The sequence below is a fragment of the Mobula birostris genome, chromosome 10 (genome assembly GCF_030028105.1).
Source record: "Mobula birostris isolate sMobBir1 chromosome 10, sMobBir1.hap1, whole genome shotgun sequence".
NCBI classification, from domain to species: Eukaryota; Metazoa; Chordata; class Chondrichthyes; order Myliobatiformes; family Myliobatidae; genus Mobula; species Mobula birostris.
In genome coordinates this window covers 41,556,033-41,574,572 of record NC_092379.1, presented here as the reverse complement: position 1 = coordinate 41,574,572, position 18,540 = coordinate 41,556,033, and positions in this window count along the sequence as shown.

The window sequence follows — 18,540 nt, the reverse complement described above, 5'->3', positions numbered from 1 at the left end:
TAAGTCGCACAAGGAAAAGCAAGGCCAGCACCTACAGTGTAAACATCAAGAGTCAGACAGCACAGGTTCAATTCTGGCACATCTGTACGGTCTCCCTGTGACGGTATGGGTTTCCTTCGAGTGCACATTTCATAAGTTAACTGGTCATTAACTGGTAAATCGTCCCGTGATTAGGTCAGGATTGAATTGGGGGATAGCTGGGCAGCGTGGCTTAGTGTACCTATTCTGCACTGTAATCTTACTAAATAGATATTCAGAGGTATCACATTGGCCCACTCCTCCTCTAAGTTGTTCTGGTGCAAATGAACTCCATGAGTTGGCATTAATGTACCAGCTACTGAAGATGACTGGCAAAGAACTTTGGCAGGCACATCACAATTCACTTGAAACATTTGATTTATGGAAACTGGCCAGGCCAAGACGACTGATGCTGCGATACTTATCCCGGCCAGCTCCACTTTGCATGAAGGCATAATCCATGACTAAACTACCACAATCTGAAAGGCTAAATATAACTCATGCATTCCTTTTCAAAACGCACAATTGGAGCCAGATTTTGTGGATGAAGTGGGTCCATCTGGGAAGCAACATCACAATATTTCTACCTTTGTCTACTAGCTTGCTTACTCGAAAGTAGGGAATCAAAGCAAGGGCCTCACACTCAAGTGAATCTCCCTCTCTTCCCCCGATGCTGTCGGCCGATGGTACCTGAGCATGCTTTAATCGAAGTAGATTTCGACTCATTCAGGTTTATGATGTGCTCTAGTTTCTAGTTCCAGTTTATCTCTCTATGTGATGATGCGCTTCTGCAGACACAATCGGTGGACAGTGGTGTGGCTGGGTGGCCCGACATCCACCCCAGTTTCTCTGATGAAAGATCCGATCAAGTGACACGTGCATGAGAAAAGATGCAGCTTATTAGGCAGTCAATGATTCCTTAAGGTTGTCATGGCCAGGGGCGGTAATGGGGACAAGCTCCCACTACAGACTAAATGCTCCTCATGGCATGCACCTCAAACAGCCTCTCACACCAAGTCCAGCTCCTGGCCTTTGCATGTGGCTTACTGAAGCAGAAGGCAGGTCACTGACACTTTAAAACTGGTCACTTCGGTCAGATGGGGCTCATGGTTGGCAGCTCATCTAGGACAAGGAAGACTCTGAGCTCAAACCTCCAATGCCTTGCGGCTATACCCACTCACAGGAGTAAACCCAGAGGGAAAAATCCAGAGCCGGCTTCTCCGAGGCAGTCCTACGTTGAGTTCAACGCTGACTGTCAACTCCTGCGACGCCACTGGTACCAAACTGTATCGGTCTCTGCCAATTCTTTGGATTCATCAGATGCGTGGAGAGGGGGAGCCTGCTACATGGGCAACAGCTTACTCTCCATATCATACTGCCCTGGCTTACGTATCACGTAGACAGCTGCACGTAACATCCATGGTGGACCCTGACCAACGGAGGGCCTCGGGTTAGGCAGTCAGTGGTACAAACGTAAAGAACACCACTCACTCTCTTTCACAATCTCACAACCTTTCAAGACTCTGCACAAGCAATGAAGTGCACTTTGTAAGGAGCAGCCACCATCGAAACATGAAGTCAAGTGGCACACAATTCCTTTCCATTTGCTGTCATCCAGTTCTGGGATCAGATCAGGATGCCAAAGGGGAGGCATGCTGGCATGCTGTTCTCACTTGGAGAAGTGTCACCTGGATATGTGGTACCACATTAAATAGAGTCATAGAAAAGCACAGTGCAGAAAAGGCCCTTTGGCCCCTCTCGTCCATTCTGAACAATTCAAACTGTCTACTCCCATCTGCCTGCACCAGGACCACAACCACCCCCCCGCCCCATATCCCTACTATCCATGTACCTATTCAAACTTCTCTTAAATATTGAAATCAAAACTGCATGGACCACTTGTGCTGGCAGCTCGTTCCATTCTCATGACCCTCTGTGTGAAGAAGTTTCCCCTCATGTTCCCCTTAAACTTGTAACCTTTCACTCTTAACCCATGACCTCTGGTTGTAGTCCAACCCAACCACAGTGGAAAAAACCTGCTTGCATTTATCCCATCCATACCCCCCATAATATTGTACCTCCATCAAATCTCTTCTCATCTTCTGCATTCTGAAGAATATAGTCCTAACCTATTCAATCTTTCCTTATAAGTCAGGTCCTCAAGACCAGGCAACATCCTTATAAATTTGCTCTGCATTCTTTCAACCTTGTTTACATCTTTCACAGGAGTTCAAAGTTCAGGGCTGTCCACGGAAGGGGTCGCACCTCTGGTGAAGGGGCTTGTCGTGTCCATTCCGGGGCAGCTCACTCATCCTTGCTCCCCACCAGACACTCATCTCTCCCCTGTGGCTGCAAGCAGCCATTTGCACGTGACAGCAGTCTCATACTCCAGTGAGATTGGGACAAGCCAGTCCTAGCACGCAAAGTCAGCCTCAGCGGACTGGGCGGGTGCGATCTACAGTAAAACCCAACGGCCAGGAACGTGGCTCTGCATCGCTCTGTGGAGAACGAGGGGCATGAAAAGACACAGAAAGCATCCTGGTCATCCACTGCAAACAAGAAGACCCCTGTTTCTTCTGGCGCTTGTTCATACCACTGGACCCGGACTTCTGAGGCCGAGAGTGGAACTGCCACAGTGCAAAGGCTTTTCCATTTTAAAAACTCTCCCGCACAGGTTTCCTGTCATCGTCGGACAAAATGTGCAACCACCATGCGTACTATACACAACCTTGACATTTGCCTCCTTACAGGCAGCCACAAAGCAAAGGAACCCAACAGAACCCATTAAAAACAGAAAACCATCAATCACACAATGCGCAGGAAAAAAAGACAAATTGTGCAGACAAGAAACGGAAGCAAATAATGTTCAGGACTGCACTGCAAAATGCCAGGTTGTACAGCTGGATCAAAGGCCTCGCCTCCACTAGGAAAGTTACAGGCACAGATTGCAGTGTCATTGCCAAAAACGAGAGTCTATTACTAAAGTAACTGATAGTTGTTCCTGCTGCCAAAAAGTTGTCACTGTGCTTCACCAACAACATCTTAACCGGATGGAAAAGACAAGAATGAGAATTCCCAACCAACCTTTAACTTTGTTGGCCCCAGCTGCTCGCACTTCAGCCTCACAATCTTTCAACAGGTTTTGGAAAGCAGGAACCAGATCATTTTCCGCAATTTCAGGACCCACAGTTTTCTGAAGCCTTAAAGGCAAGAGAAACCAAATGAGTAACAAAGATAGAGCGGGTTTCAATAGCAGCAATCTGTGCATTAACACGTGAACAGGGGAATCACAAAGACATCACCATCTTTCTTTTCCACACTCGTCTCGCTGCTGCCATCAGGTAGAAGGTACAGAACCCTCAGGACCCACACCACCAGGTTCAAGAACAGTTACTACCCCTCAACCATCAGGTAGAAGGTACAGGAGCCTCAGGACCCACACCTCCAGGCTCAAGAACAGCTATTACCCCTCAACCATCAGGTAGAAGGTGCAGGAGCCTCAGGACCCACACCACCAGGTTCAAGAACAGTTACTACCCTTCAACCATCAGGCTCTTGAACTACAGGGGATAAGTACACTTAATCGATTGAGATGTTCCCACAAGCAATGATCTTACTTTAATTACTCTTTATCTTGTTATTTCATACCCTTGTTATTTATTGCTATTTATTTATATTTGCATTTGTACTTTATCTTTTATTGATCCTGTTTACAGTTACTATTCTATAGAAATTGCTATGCCCACAGGAAAATGAATCTCAGGGTTGTACGTGGTGACATGTATGTACTCTGAAAATATGAACTTCAAAATTGAAAATCTGAACTGTATTTTAGCTACGGACTTCATTGCAAGATTAGTTTATATGTGGTCTTGAGCATAGAAAGTGCCTTCTGTTGTGGTCTGTCATTAGCAATGACAGCAGAACATTATAAATACAATAAACTCCGTACCGTTATAATGCAATTGTTTTCCAATAATGGGTTGGTGCCAATTTCACAAGTGCTCTGGCAACCTTTATCTTGTTCTGGCATATTTCCCCTTCCTTTCCAGTCCTGATGAAAGGTCTTGGCCGAAAACATCCACTGCTTATTCACTTCCATAGATGCAGCCTGAGCTGCTGAGTTCCCCCTGTATTTTGTGTGAACCCTTTCCCATGAACTTTCCTTCAACTATCACTTTCTAGAATATTCCCCTTCTCCTCCACACCACCCCCCCCGCCCCCCACGTTCTTATTCTGGCATCTTCCCCCTTCCTTTCTGGTCCTGATGAGGGGTCTTGGCGCAAAACACCGACTGTTTATTCACTTCATTAGATGCAGCCTGACCTGCTGAGTTCTTCCAGCATTTTTGTGTGTGTTACCTTATATAGAGCTTATTTTTGAACACGGGTTAGTTATCGTATAAAGACAGACAATATAACGTCTTTGCCTGTTCCAAGGGTAACAATCCTAAGATGACAAAATGGCTGTGTTTTCTGTGTGCTTTTGAACACTGGTCCATCTGTAATTTGCTTTAATTTTCGATCAGGTTTACAGTTTTGAATTATGTAATTTTATCATGGGTGGCAGGGTGGAAATACATCTCTACCAAGAGACATGTAAGGCGTTCCTTCCCTCCGCTAGCCTGCGGGTCACCCTTGGGCAAGGTGTAGCACCTGCTTAGCCAACCCACCCCCAATCAGGGTCACGTGAAGCTATGGGGTAAGAGGAAAGAAACCCAGAGAAATGTTGCCATTGTGTTCAGATGTTTATCAATGAGTGGATACCTCATGCTCTGGTAAAGAAATAAATGAGAGGGGAGAAAAAAGGAATGGTTATATAAATGATGTCCATTTAGAAGCAGCAATCTTAAGTGTTACCCAGGTAAAACAGCTGTAATGATCTATCCTTGGTAAAATATCCACAGATAAACCAGCTGTTTCAGTACAGATTTTACACTTATGCAGAACAGAAAAATTTAATCTCAATGCTTTGGGGTGGGACTGGAATTTCCTGGCCTCAAGAGAAGGAATTTTAAATTTTTAAAGAAAGGCAAAGTTGAGAAAATATTGTCGTTGATGGCTCTGAATCCGAAAGTATGGTACACAGACAACAACGTGAGCAATTGTAATCAGCTAGTTTCTCACGTCAAAAAAACTAAATAATGTTACTTAATCATTAAATAATGCTTCTTAATTGTTAAATAATGTTAACCTGATTGTTATTGTTTGCAATTAACCTGTGTAGGCAATGTGCCTTTATTTTGAGGATTTGGATTACACTGTGGTGAGAAAAGCACAGAGATTTCAGTTGATCCGAGTGTTTTCCCAGGCTGGGAAAGTCTAAGACTAAAGGGCATAGATTTAATTGGAGACACAGAACAGAACAAGCTGTTCCGGCCCTTCAAACTGCACCGCCAGTAAGCCACCAACTTGTGCAACAATCTACAATGACCCTTTAGCCTACTAACCGGAATGCTTTTGGACTGTGCGAGGAAACCGGAGCACCAGGAGGAAGCCTGAGGCAACAAGGTTTTATACTGAGAACAAAGACCATCTGGTTCAAAAAACATAAACACACAGGAGATTCTGCAGATGCTGGAAACCTAGCACAAAATACTGGAGGAACTCAGCAGGCCAGGCAGCTTCTATGGAAATGAAATAAACAGTCGATCTTTCGGGCCGAGACTGCTCTTCGGGACTATAAATCTGCCGATGACACAACTATTCTTGGCAGAATTTCAGATGGTGACAAGGAGCCGAAGAGGAGTGAGATAGATCAGCTGGTTGAGTGGTGTGGCAACAATCTGGCACTTTGTCAGTAAGACCAAGGAACTGATTGTGGACCACAGGAAGGTGAAGTTGAATCACAACCTCCCTACCCCATACCCGGTCTGTGTGAAGTCAGCAGTGGGAAGGAACCAGCAAGGTCCAGTCCATCAAAAGTTTTAAGCAGCATTTAATTAATGCACTACATCACAAAATTTACCACAATGACAGTAAGACCAAGGAACTGATTGTGGACGTCAGGAAGGGGAAGTCAAGGGAACACACGTCAGTCCTAATCAAGGGGACTGTGGAAAGGGTGAGTAGTTTCAAGTTCCTGAGTCGGCATCACCAACGCTTCCAGGTCTTCCTGGGGCAGCAGCTGGGCTATGCTCACACAAGCCTCAACTGCCAACAGCCTCACCGAATCCTGTGAAAAAGATGTTCAAACCGGGTTTGAGCTGGTTCTTCATTAAAAAACAAAATTAATTTACTGAAGTTAACATTAGGAAGAACTAATCTCATCAAAAAAATCATAAAAATAAATACTGACAATATAACAATTGTTTCCCGGATGATATCCGTCAGATCACCTAGAACGTAGCAACAGGTTTCATTACTTTGCAATGTGTGCTGGAATCTTCCCAGGATACAAGTACTGGAGTGTATCAACATGCAACCTTTGATGGAAGCATTCCTTGGATTAGTATATTAGCAAATGTCATGACAGAGCAAAATTTATTGATGAATCAATTTTCTTTCTCCTGCTCTTGAAGCACCACTCTCTGCTGAGTGAATCTCCAAGCTAATCACCCAAGTGGTCACTTTTCACCGTAGGATGTAGGAGCTGAATTAGGCCATTTGGCCCATCGAGTCTGCTCTGCCATTTCATCATGGTTGATCCATTTCACCTTCAGCTCAATCTCCTGCCCTCTCCCCATATCCCTTCATCGAAACATGGAAATCTACAGCACCTTACAGGCCATCCGGCCCCAAAGTTGTGCAGACCAAGTAACCTACTCGAGAAACTGCCTAGAATTTCCCTACCGCATAGCCCTCTATTTTTCTAAGCTCCATGTACCTATCTAAGAGTCTCTTAAAAAACCCTACTGTATCCATCTCTACCACCTTTGTTGTCAGTGCATTCCACACACCCACCACTCTCTAGGTGAGAAACTTACCTCTGATGTCTCCCTTATACCTACTTTCAAGCACCTTAAAACTATGCCCCCTCATGTTAGCCATTTCAGCCCTGGGAAAAAGCCTCCGGCTATCCACACGATTAATACCTCTCATCATCTTACACGCTTCAACCAGGTCACTTCTCATGCCCTGACTAATCAAGAATCTATCAACCTCTCTGCCCTGAATATACCCAATGACTTCTCCTCTGTGACAATGAATTCCACAGGTTCTCTGGATAAGGAAATCCTTCCTCATCTCCATTCTAATTGGATAAACCTCTGCTCTGAGATTGCTTCCTCTGGTCTTAGGCTGTTCCACCATAGAAAACATCCTCCCCATATCCACTCTAGAGGCCTTTTAGTATTTGACAGGTTGCAATGAGATCCCTCCCCCTCATTCTTCTGAATTCAAATGAGTACAGGCACAGAGCCATCGAACGCTCCTCGTACGACAAGCCTTTCAATCCTGGAATCAGTTTCGTGACCCTCCTTTGTACCCACTCCTGTCTTGGCACACCCTTTGTTAGATAAGGGGCCCAAAACTACCTTCAATATTCCAAGTGAAGCCTTATAAAATGTGAACATTACATCCTTGTTTTCATATGCTAGCCATCATTGGTGGGGTCTGAACCTGGAGCAAGTGTGAACATCTCCTTGGCTACAGATGTGAAGGTTTATTTCCAGGAGTCACTGGACAGTAACCAGAAGAGAAGCTTACTCAACACCAAGGAGCACACGTCCAACCGTTAACCAGAAGCTAGGTGAGGGTCAAAGTGTCCATCCCAGCTCCCCTTCAGCGTACCATTTCTGTACGACTCTGGCTCCTTAGTACACGAGTATACTGCAGACTGCGTCAAGCCTTTTGCCCGGGATACTTTAGGTTGGAGGAATATGAAAGGACACACACTGATTAAACAGTTCGCTCTTCAGGCAAAAGCCTCAAGATAACCACCTTCTTGGAGGAGCATCTCCAGCTGGAGTACTGGAATGGTGTAATCATGCCGATAGATTGACAGGCACTGCTTCCATCTGCTGTGGACAAAGGAACTTTATAAAGCAGGGGCTCCCAACCTGGGGCCCCTCGGTTGATGGTAGGGGGTCGATGGCGTAAAAGAGGGTTGTGAACCCCAGTTACAAAGGTGAACAGATGGTGCAGACTACGACAACAGAAAGTTTGCAAGCAGGAAGTAGCATTAACAAGGTGCAGCATATTGAGTACGTAGACATATTAACCAGACGCAACTCAGTTCTTTGCCACGGACACACCATCCGTACTAATCTTTCCCACCTCCAGCTCATCCATACAGTAAAATGCAAGCGGTAATGTGGGGGGGCGGGTGGGGGGAGGTGTGAAATCATGCAATTGCTCCAGTGGAGTAGTCGCCCATTGATGCAGAACTTAACAATTTGCAAGCAGAAATACAAGCACTAAAAATTGACATTTTTGCAATTAATGTTTCTAAATCAGAAGCTACTAAAATATTTTGCTAAACCCATCATCATGTGCTGTGTCATATGCTATGGGTGGTCACAGTCTTTCCATGACCCTGATTGTTCTCCGTAAAGTTTTCTACAGAAGTGGTTTGTCATTTCCGCCTTCTGGGCAGTGTGTGTCTTTACAAGGTGGGTGACCCCCAGCCCATTATCAATACACTTCAGAAACTGTCTACCTGGCGTCAGGGGTCGCATAACCGGGACTTGTGATCTGCACCGGCTGCTCATCCACCACCTGATCCCATGGCTTCACCTGACCCTGATCGGGGCGGGGGCGGTGGGGAGGGGTTGATGGTATCGAAGCAGGAGCTACACCTTGCCCAAGGGTGGCCTGCAGACCAGCAGAAGGAAGCCTTACACCTCCTTTGGTAGAGACGCATCTCCACCACACCACCCAAAAATCCAATATTTGTGGTATTCAGATTTTATCCTGAGAAATACTTCAAGATAGCAACAGAATATAGAAATTTACTGCACATTACAGGCCCTTCAGCCCACAATGTTGTGCTGACCACGTAACCTACTCTAGAAGCTGCCTAGAATTTCCCCACCATACAGCCCTGTCTTTTTCTGAAACAACTGACTGTGTCTGAAAGTTTACACAAATGACACCACAAAAAATTTTAATTCAGGGAGTAAAGCGGCTGGAAGTGAACCCCAGATGTGAGACTCCTGCACTTGGAGCAGAACAGAGCCATTGGTTGTGGACTGCAGGGGCACACAGTTACCAAAGCAACCTTCTCGTCCGACAAAACTCAAACACCTCCGAACAAGTGAAATCCTCTGCGCGCCAGATGAATCAAAATGGCCCTGAAGCAGAGCAACAGGCTTGACAAGACACGGCTCTCAAAAAGAGCACGCCTTTGTAAATGACAAGGCCACTTCAACCCCACAGCCGAGAGTAAGCGATGAGCACCACTCCACTATGATGCACCTCGGCTTTTGCTCCTTCCTCGCTAAAAACACACAAAAAACCTTCAGTTTATGTCATTAAAAACAAAAATGCCGCACTTTCTGTGCTATTTTGGGGCTGATTATTCTCTAAACTAGAAACTTCTACCCACTCAGTTAAAACAAGGTCCCGTCCACCATGGTGGTAGCATCTTATCGCCAATAAAACCAAATTTTTCCGAAATTGGGTGGCAGGAAGGAAATACGTCCCTGCCAAAGGAGGTGTAAGGCACTCCTTCCCTCCACTAGCCTGCAGGTCACCCTAGGGCAAGGTGTAGCACCCGCTTAGCCTCCCCGATCAGGGCTACGTGAAGCCGTGGGAGCAGGTGGTGGACGGTTGTATGAGCAGCAGCTGCAGATGTCAACTCCTGACACTGACACCAGGCAGACAGTCTCGGAAGCATATTGATAATGGGCTGGGGGGTCACCCGTCTTGTAAAGACACACGCTGCCCAGAAAGAAGGCGATGGCAAACCACTTGTGTAGAAAACTTCGCCAAGAACAATCGTGTCCACTGAAAGACCCACGATCGCCCACACCATACAACTCGGTACATAATGAGCGATACTACAGGATGTAGATTTTCTACAATAATACTGTAATATTCCTAGCTAACTTCTATCATGTTCATCTGCAGCATTCCAAGGGAGGAAAGTACTTACTGACGCAGCTCGGTCTTTACACAGCTGGATACCCGAGGGTAGCAGACACTGAAAAGGCTGCATGCCGAAGTCCTGGACGTGAACCAGTCACCACAAGTCAGGCGCTTGACCAGTGGCACAAAGTGGACTTCTAGGTCTGCAGGAGAGTGCTCGTGTGAGATGGCTCGCAGTGAATCGATGGCTTTATTTCGTACTACCGATTTTTCCACCGTTGCCAGGTTCTCCAAGGGAGGCTGATTAGTGGGAAAGAATTAAACTGAAACACATCTTCTTTTTACTCTACTTCTAAGAAACACAATATTTAGAAACAATCTTTAAGATAAATTCTTAAATTGCTGAGAATTAGGAATTCTCATAAAGAACATGAGACAGAGAAACATTTAAAGGCAGAAGAATATAGAGCCATGCTGGAGGACAAAACACAAACTATCAAAAACTGTATAAATCAAAGGACATATTTTCTCAATCACAGAAATTCCCAAGGTTCCTAACCAGAAAACACTGTACTAATATTAAATGGAAATTACACTGTCATGCTCTTAATTATCAGTAATTACTATTTCATCTTCAAATTAAGTACCAATAATTGCTCATCCTATGAGGTTTTAATATGCAAATAAACATGAAGCTGCCTGTCATAATAATTTTGCCAAAGTTTGAGGGAAGTCCATGGTCATCCACTTTGTTAGAAGAAATAAAAGTGTAAACTACATTCTAAATTGGGAGAAAATTCAAGAATCCGAGGTGCAAAGGGACTTGGGAGTCCTCGTGCAGCATTCACTGAAGGTTAACTTGCAGGCTGAGGAAGGCAAATGCAATGTTAGCAGTCATTTCGAGAGGACTAGAATATAAAAGCAGGGATGTAATGTTAAGGTTTTATAATGTATTGGTGAGGCATCATTTAGAGTATTATGAGGAGATTTGGGCCCCTCATCTAAGAAAGGAGGTGCTGACATTGTGCAGAGTTTAAAGGAGGTTCACAAAAATAATACTGGGAATGGAAGGCTTGTCACGTGAGGAGAGTTAGATGGCTCTGGGCCTGTACTCGCTGGAGTTCAGAAGAATGAGAAGAGACCTCATTGAAACCTATCAAATGTTGGAAGGTCTGAATAGAGTGGACGTGGAGAGGATGTTTCCTATGGCAGGGGAGTCTAAGGCTAGAGGACACAGCCCCAGAATAGAGGGATATCCTTTTAGAATGAAAATGATGAGGAATTTCTTTAGCCAGAGGGTGGTGAATATGTGGAATTCTCTGCCACAGGTGGCTGTGGAGGACAAGTCATTGGGTATATTTAAGGCAGAGATTGATAGGTTCTTGATAGGTTCATGGCATCAAAGGTTACTGGGAGAAGACTGGGGAGTGGGGCAGAGGAGGGGAAAAAAGGATCAGCCATGATTGAAAGACAAATTGATAAGACTCTTGATTAATCGCAGCATGGAAGGATACAGGGAGAAGGCAGGATATTGGGGCTGAGAGGGGAAAATGGATCGATGGGCCAAATAGCCTAACTCTGCACCTATATCTTATAGAACTATTCAAACAACAACTGTGCCCACGTTTCAGTTTAGAATTGCAGGCATCACAGGGGCTCCAAGAAAACGTTTCTGAATTGCTATTTTCTGTAATACAAAGCCACGCCATCTCAGCGTTCTTCACGAAAAACTGCTAAGAGTTTGTGTTATTTTATATACAGCCCCCACCCACACATGAGCAAATTGGATTCCTGACGTAAATGCTTTAAGAATTCTCTGCCTGTACTCGCAGGTAATTTTACACAAAAAGAAAACAGTTTTGAAAGGAGTATCAATACAAAAAGAACGTACACACTCTATATGCAACATACTGACGCTGGAATGTCTAATTTGGAACAACTGCAAACAATAAAGTAAAACATGGAACAGTACAGTACAGAAACAGGCCATTCGGCCCACAATGTTGTGCTGAACCAGCTAAAAAGAAAATCAAAAACCACCAAGACCTAATCCCTCCTACCTACACAATGTCCATCTCCCTCCATCGTTCTCATACCCTTGTGCCTATCCAAAAGTCTCTGAAAAGCATCTACCATCATACCAGTCAATGTATTCCAGGCATCCACCACTCTGATGGTAAAAAAACTTACCCCTCACATCCCCCTTGAACCTACCTACCCACTCTCACCTTTAATGCATACCTCTGGTATTAGACATTTAAATCCAGGGAAACAGATACTCTTCTCTACTTTATCCATGCACATGCTTCTCATAGTCTTACAAACCTCTATCAGATCTCCCCTCGGCCTCCAGCGCTTTAGAGAAAACAACATAAGTTTATCCAGCTCTCATGATCACATGTCCTCTAAACCAGGCAACATTCTGGCGAACCTCTTCCGCATCGACCCCAAAGCCCCAACATCTTTCCTATAGTGGGACAATCAGAACTGCATGCAATACTCCAGACGTGGCCCACCCAGAGTCTGATAAAGTTGCAGCACTTCCTCTAAAGCAGGCAGCATCCTGGTTAAACCTCATTGATCGAGCTACTTTGGTGGTTTCATAAATTAATTTCATTGTTTTAATTCTGAATTGTCCTATGATGAACTGATCACTGAAAATCATTTTAATTTGATCTATTCCCTGTAATAGCCTGAGGCTCTCGTTATTTAATTTCAGAATCTTGTTCCCCATTACGGGTATTTAAAAACAATACAAGTATGTTATTTTAAATAAATATTTAATGCATAGGACCATTGCATCTGGGCATTAAAATCTGTGTTTTGTTTCCCCCGGTTGGGCTCATGTTGAACGTATATTTGGTCAATACAGAGCAGAGGTTTCAGTGTTCGGGGGACGGTATCAGTCCGTGTCGGTTTTCCAACAGGCTGCGCGGGTGAACCTGGATCAGGGGTAGAGTAACTACACTTCACTGTAGCAATTCTCAATGATACACCCCTCCAATATTTCAACCAGGTCCTGAAGAAGGGTCTCAGCCAGAAACATCGACCGCTTACTCTTTTCCACAGACGCTGCCTGAGCTGCTGAGTTTCTCCAGCGTTTTGTGAGAGTTGCTTTGGATTTCCAGCATCTGCAGACTTTCTCGTGCCTACAAATGTGTTGGGGTGGCACAAAGCCTCATCTGCCTCAAAGATTTTATTGCAAACAATAAAAGCAGAGAGGGTTCTGTATGTGTCCGTTTACCCTTCATTCAGGCAACCCATCATAACAAAGAAAGATTACACGGCCATTGCCGGGTTTGGAGGACCTGAGTTATATGGAAAGATTGAATATGTTAGGACTTCTTTTTAACTTGGCACATAGAAGATTGCAAAGAGATATGACAGAAGGAGACAAGATTATGAGGGGTTTAGATAGGGTAAATGCAAGCAGTCATTGTCCACTGAGGTTGGATGAGACTGCAGCTAGAGGTCATGGGTTAAGGGTGAAAGGTGAAATGTTTAAGGGGAACATGTGCTGAACTTTTCTATGACTCATTATTAAGTCATTTACTTTATCATTGCCTGTGGAACCCTGCTGCTTTGAGAATCATCTTCTGGAAATTAACCTTTATTAAGACATTAATACCACTTCAATGGCATTAACCGCGTGTCCGTCTTGAGCAGTGCTTTGTAAATGTACGTCCGCTCTTACCAGCAAACAGTGAACAGACTCCGGTCCGCCAACGAGCACCGTGAAGCTCCCTAGTTGCTCCGCTAATGCCAGCAGTGCCTCGTCTTCATCGAAAATGGTGTCTGCATCGAGACGAGAAATCAGTGGCAAGGCGACTCTGAGAGGCAGCCCAACCACACGCAGCTTTGTACCTACCAGTCAGAAGTGGGAGCAGCTCATTCCGGGTACGCTCTACCCCCAAGGCCAAGGCAGTTGTGGACAGTTGCTTTATGTTGTTCAACCGTGACTGGGGAAAGGAAAGAAATGAAATTGATCAATGCCATCCAACCCTGAACAGAATTATGGAAAAAAAAAGATATTTTGCTTAAACTATGCTGCAATCAAAAATACACCACTAAGTGCCCCTTGTAACAATTAAATGCAGGTAATGGCGAACAGAACAGAAACCCATAGCAGAAAGCATTACTTCCAGAGCAGAGTGAGGTTATTGTTGTGATAGAAAGATTGGATCTCATGATTTAGCGATTCAATCCATTTCTTGCTTGGGCATTGTTGTGTATGTGGCCGGGTTACACAATAAAACGATAAATAAAAATGCTGGAGACTGGAGCCAAGTTAACAGGGTTTTTCTCACTGACGGAACCCGAACTGAACACAGATATACAGATCAATACGCGCCTAATAGCGCATGCTCAATAACGCGTTACTACGACATAAAATAGTCCCATGTTATACAGTAGGCTATATAGTACAGGCATAATTCATTAGTACAGTTGATGAGGTTCAGTAATAACACTGGCCACTCCACTGGGCAGCGCACAACATTATTCTCGTCAGCACAAGTCCCGAGCCCAGTCATTAAATGGTTTCTCTTTCTACAGATGCCAAGCCTCTGCTTTGGACACCCATTTCCATGAATACAGGACCATAATTCACTGAAAGTGGTACCATGGGTAAATATGGTCATGAAGAAAGCTTCTGGCACCTTGGCCTTCATAAATCAAGGTAAGTTTGGATGTTATGTTGAAATTCTATAAGACAGTAGTAAGACCTAATTTGGAGTGTTGCGTGCACTTTCAGCTGCCTACCCACAGGAAAGATGTCAGTAAAGTTGAAAGAGTACAGAGAAGGTTTATAAGGATGGTGCCAGGACTGGAGGACCTGAGTTATGAGGGAAGATTGAATAGGTTAGGCCCTTATTGCTTGGAACATAGAAGATTGAGAGGAGATTTGACAGAGGTATGAGGGATCTAGGGTAAATGCAAGCAGACTTTTTCCACTGAGGTTGGGTGAGACAACAACCAGAGGCCATGGTTTAAGGGTGAAAGGTGAGAGGTTTAAGGGGAACATGAGGGGGAATTTCTTCACTCAGAAGGTGGTGAGAGTGTGGAATGAGCTGCCAGCACAAGTAGTGGATGCGAGCTCGATTGAATTGACTTTATTACCAACATCCTTCATATACACGAGTAAAAATCTTTATGTTACGTCTCCGTCTAAATGTGCAATTTATAATAAATAGTATGTATGTATGGTTCTCAGTAATGTTAACTGCTAAGGCTATTAAAATGGCTTCTCTGTAATGTTAACTGTTAAGGCGAATGTAATGTCTTCCCTGCAATGCTAACTGCTGATGTAATGGTTTCCCTGTAGCTGTGATGTTTGGGTTATAACTACAGATAACAGGGAACTAACCAATGGGAGACATGTTATTCTATCTTGTATGTTTGGAAACCGAGTTGGTACACAGGCTTTCTGGTGAGGTGAGGGAAGAGGAAGGACAAGTGTGGGGAGCGCTCGGTGGTCACAGGACGGCGTATATGGGAATTCGATGGTCCGGAGGTTGCTGGCGGTTCTGCGGAGGTCGTTTATGAAAGAACACCAGATGCGTGAGCTCCAACAATTTTTGTGCACGAATTGATAATTTTAAGAGCGGCGCCTTTGTCTCTTATAACTGGGGAGAGACAACCTAATGCACTATTGATTGCTCCATTTATTTAATATTAGTACAGTGTTTTCTGATTAGGAACCTTGGGAATTTCTGTGATTGAGAAAATATGTCCTTTGATTTATACAGTTTTTGATAGTTTGTGTTTTGTCCTCCAGCATGGCTCTATATTCTTCTGCCTTTAAATGTTTCTCTGTCTCATTTTCTTTATGAGAATTCCTAATTCTCAGCAATTTAAGAATTTATCTTAAAGATTGTTTCTAAATATTGTGTACCTTAGAAGTAGAGTAAAAAGAAGATGTGTTTCAGTTTAATTCTTTCCCACTAATCAGCCTCCCTTGGAGAACCTGGCAACGGTGGAAAAATCGGTAGTACGAGATAAAGCCATCGATTCACTGCGAGCCATCTCCCACGAGCACTCTCCTGCAGACCTAGAAGTCCACTTTGTGCCACTGGTCAAGCGCCTGACTTGTGGTGACTGGTTCACGTCCAGGACTTCGGCATGCAGCCTTTTCAGCGTCTGCTACCCTCGGGTATCCAGTTCTGTAAAGGCCGAGCTGCGTCAGTAAGTACTTTCCTCCCTTGGAATGCTGGAGATGAACATGATTGAAGTTAGCTAGGAATATTACAGTATTATTGTAGAAAATCTACATCCTGTAGTATCGCTCATTATGTACCGTGTGGTATGGTGTGGGCGATCGTGGGTCTTTCCGTGGACACGATTGTTCTTGGCGAAGTTTTCTACAGAAGTGGTTTGCCATCGCCTTCTTTCTGGGCAGCGTGTGTCTTTACAAGACGGGTGACCCCCAGCCCATTATCAATACGCTTCCGAGACTGTCTGACTGGTGTCAGTGTCAGGAGTTGAGATCTGCACCTGCTGCTCATACAACCGTCCACCACCTGCTCCCACGGCTTCACGTAGTCCTGATCGGGGAGGCTAAGCGGGTGCTACACCTTGCCCTAGGGTGACCTGCAGGCTAGTGGAGGGAAGGAGTGCCTTACACCTCCTTTGGCAGGGACGTATTTCCTTCCTGCCACCCAATTTCAGTATAATTTGGTTTTATTGGCGATAAGATGCTACCACCATGGTGGACAGGACCTTGTTTTAACTGAGTGGGTAGAAGTTTCTAGTTTAGAGAATAATCAGCCCCAAAATAGCACAGAAAGTGTGGCATTTTTGTTTTTAATGACATAAACTGAAGGTTTTTTGTGTGTTTTTAGTGAGGAAGGAGCAAAAGCCGAGGTGCATCATAGTCGAGTGGTGCTCATCGCTTACTCTCGGCTGTGGGGTTGAAGTGGCCTTGTCATTTACAAAGGCGTGCTCTTTTTGAGAGCCGTGTCTTGTCAAGCCTGTTGCTCTGCTTCAGGGCCATTTTGATTAATCTGGCGCGCAGAGGATTTCACTTGTTCGGAGGTGTTTGAGTTTTGTCGGACGAGAAAGTTGCTTTGGTAACTGTGTGCCCCTGCAGTCCACAACCAATGGCTCTGTTCTGCTCCAAGTGCAGGAGTCTCACATCTGGGGTTCACTTCCAGCCGCTTTACTCCCTGAATTAAAATTTTTTGTGGTGTCATTTGTGTAAACTTTCAGATACAGTCAGTTGTTTCAGAAAAAGAGAGGGCTGTATGGTGGGGAAATTCTGGGCAGCTTCTAGAGTAGGTTACGTGGTCGGCACAACTTTGTGGGTTGAAGGGCCTGTAATGTGCAGTAAATTTCTATATTCTGTTGCTATCTTGAAGTATTTCTCAGGATAAAATCTGAATACCACAAATATTGGATTTATGGGTGGTGTGGTGGAGATGCGTCTCTACCAAAGGAGGTGTAAGGCTTCCTTCTGCTGGTCTGCAGGCCACCCTTGGGCAAGGTGTAGCTCCTGCTTCGATACCATCGACCCCCCCCGACCGCCCCCCCCCCCCGATCAGGGTCAGGTGAAGCCATGGGATCAGGTGGTGGATGAGCAGCCGGTGCAGACCACAAGTCCCGGTTATGCGACACCTGACGCCAGGTAGACAGTTTCTGAAGTGTATTGATAATGGGCTGGGGGTCACCCACCTTGTAAAGACACACACTGCCCAGAAGGCGGAAATGTCAAACCACTTCTGTAGAAAACTTTACGGAGAACAATCAGGGTCATGGAAAGACTGTGACCACCCATAGCATATGACGCAGCACATAATGATGATGGGTTTAGCAAAATATTTTAGTAGCTTCTGATTTAGAAACATTAATTGCAAAAATGTCAATTTTTAGTGCTTGTATTTCTGCTTGCGAATTGTTAAGTTCTGCATCAATGGGCGACTACTCCTATGTGACCTTTAATTTTATTTTTTCTGCAGACTTTTCCACAGCTTGTGCTCAGATGACACACCAGTGGTCCGCCAGGCAGCAGCATCAAAGTTGGGTGAATTTGCAAAGGTTGTGGAGCTGGAGTTTTTGAAAAGTGACATTATACCCCTCTTCACTTCCCTGGCTTCTGATGAGCAGGTATGTAGTTGTAGAGCAGATACTGGGGTGGCAGCGGGAAGTCGAATTGAAGTGGGTGGCCATTGGGATACCCCGGCAGTCTCAGTGGACCCAGAGAAGGTGCTCGATGAAGAAGCGCCCCCCCCCACCCCCAACCCCATCTGTGTTGGTCCTCCGATGTCGAGGAGGCCACGGCAGGAGCTCCAGATACAGCGAATAGCCCCGAGAGGAAAGCACCGCTTAGCCTGCAAGAACTGTTTGCAGCCCTGAACGGAGGCAAATGGGCGAGTGTAGACCTTGTCTTGCTTTCGGGGAGAGCGGCGAGGATGAATGAGTGGCGTGGAACCCTGAAGGGTGGGGTGGGGGAAGCGGGGTGTGATTAGTGGCAGAGACCTCTTGCAGATAGCGGAGGATTGAGATTAGTCTAGGAGTCTATTGTGGGTGGTGGGGGCTACAGACACTGAGGCGCTGGAAA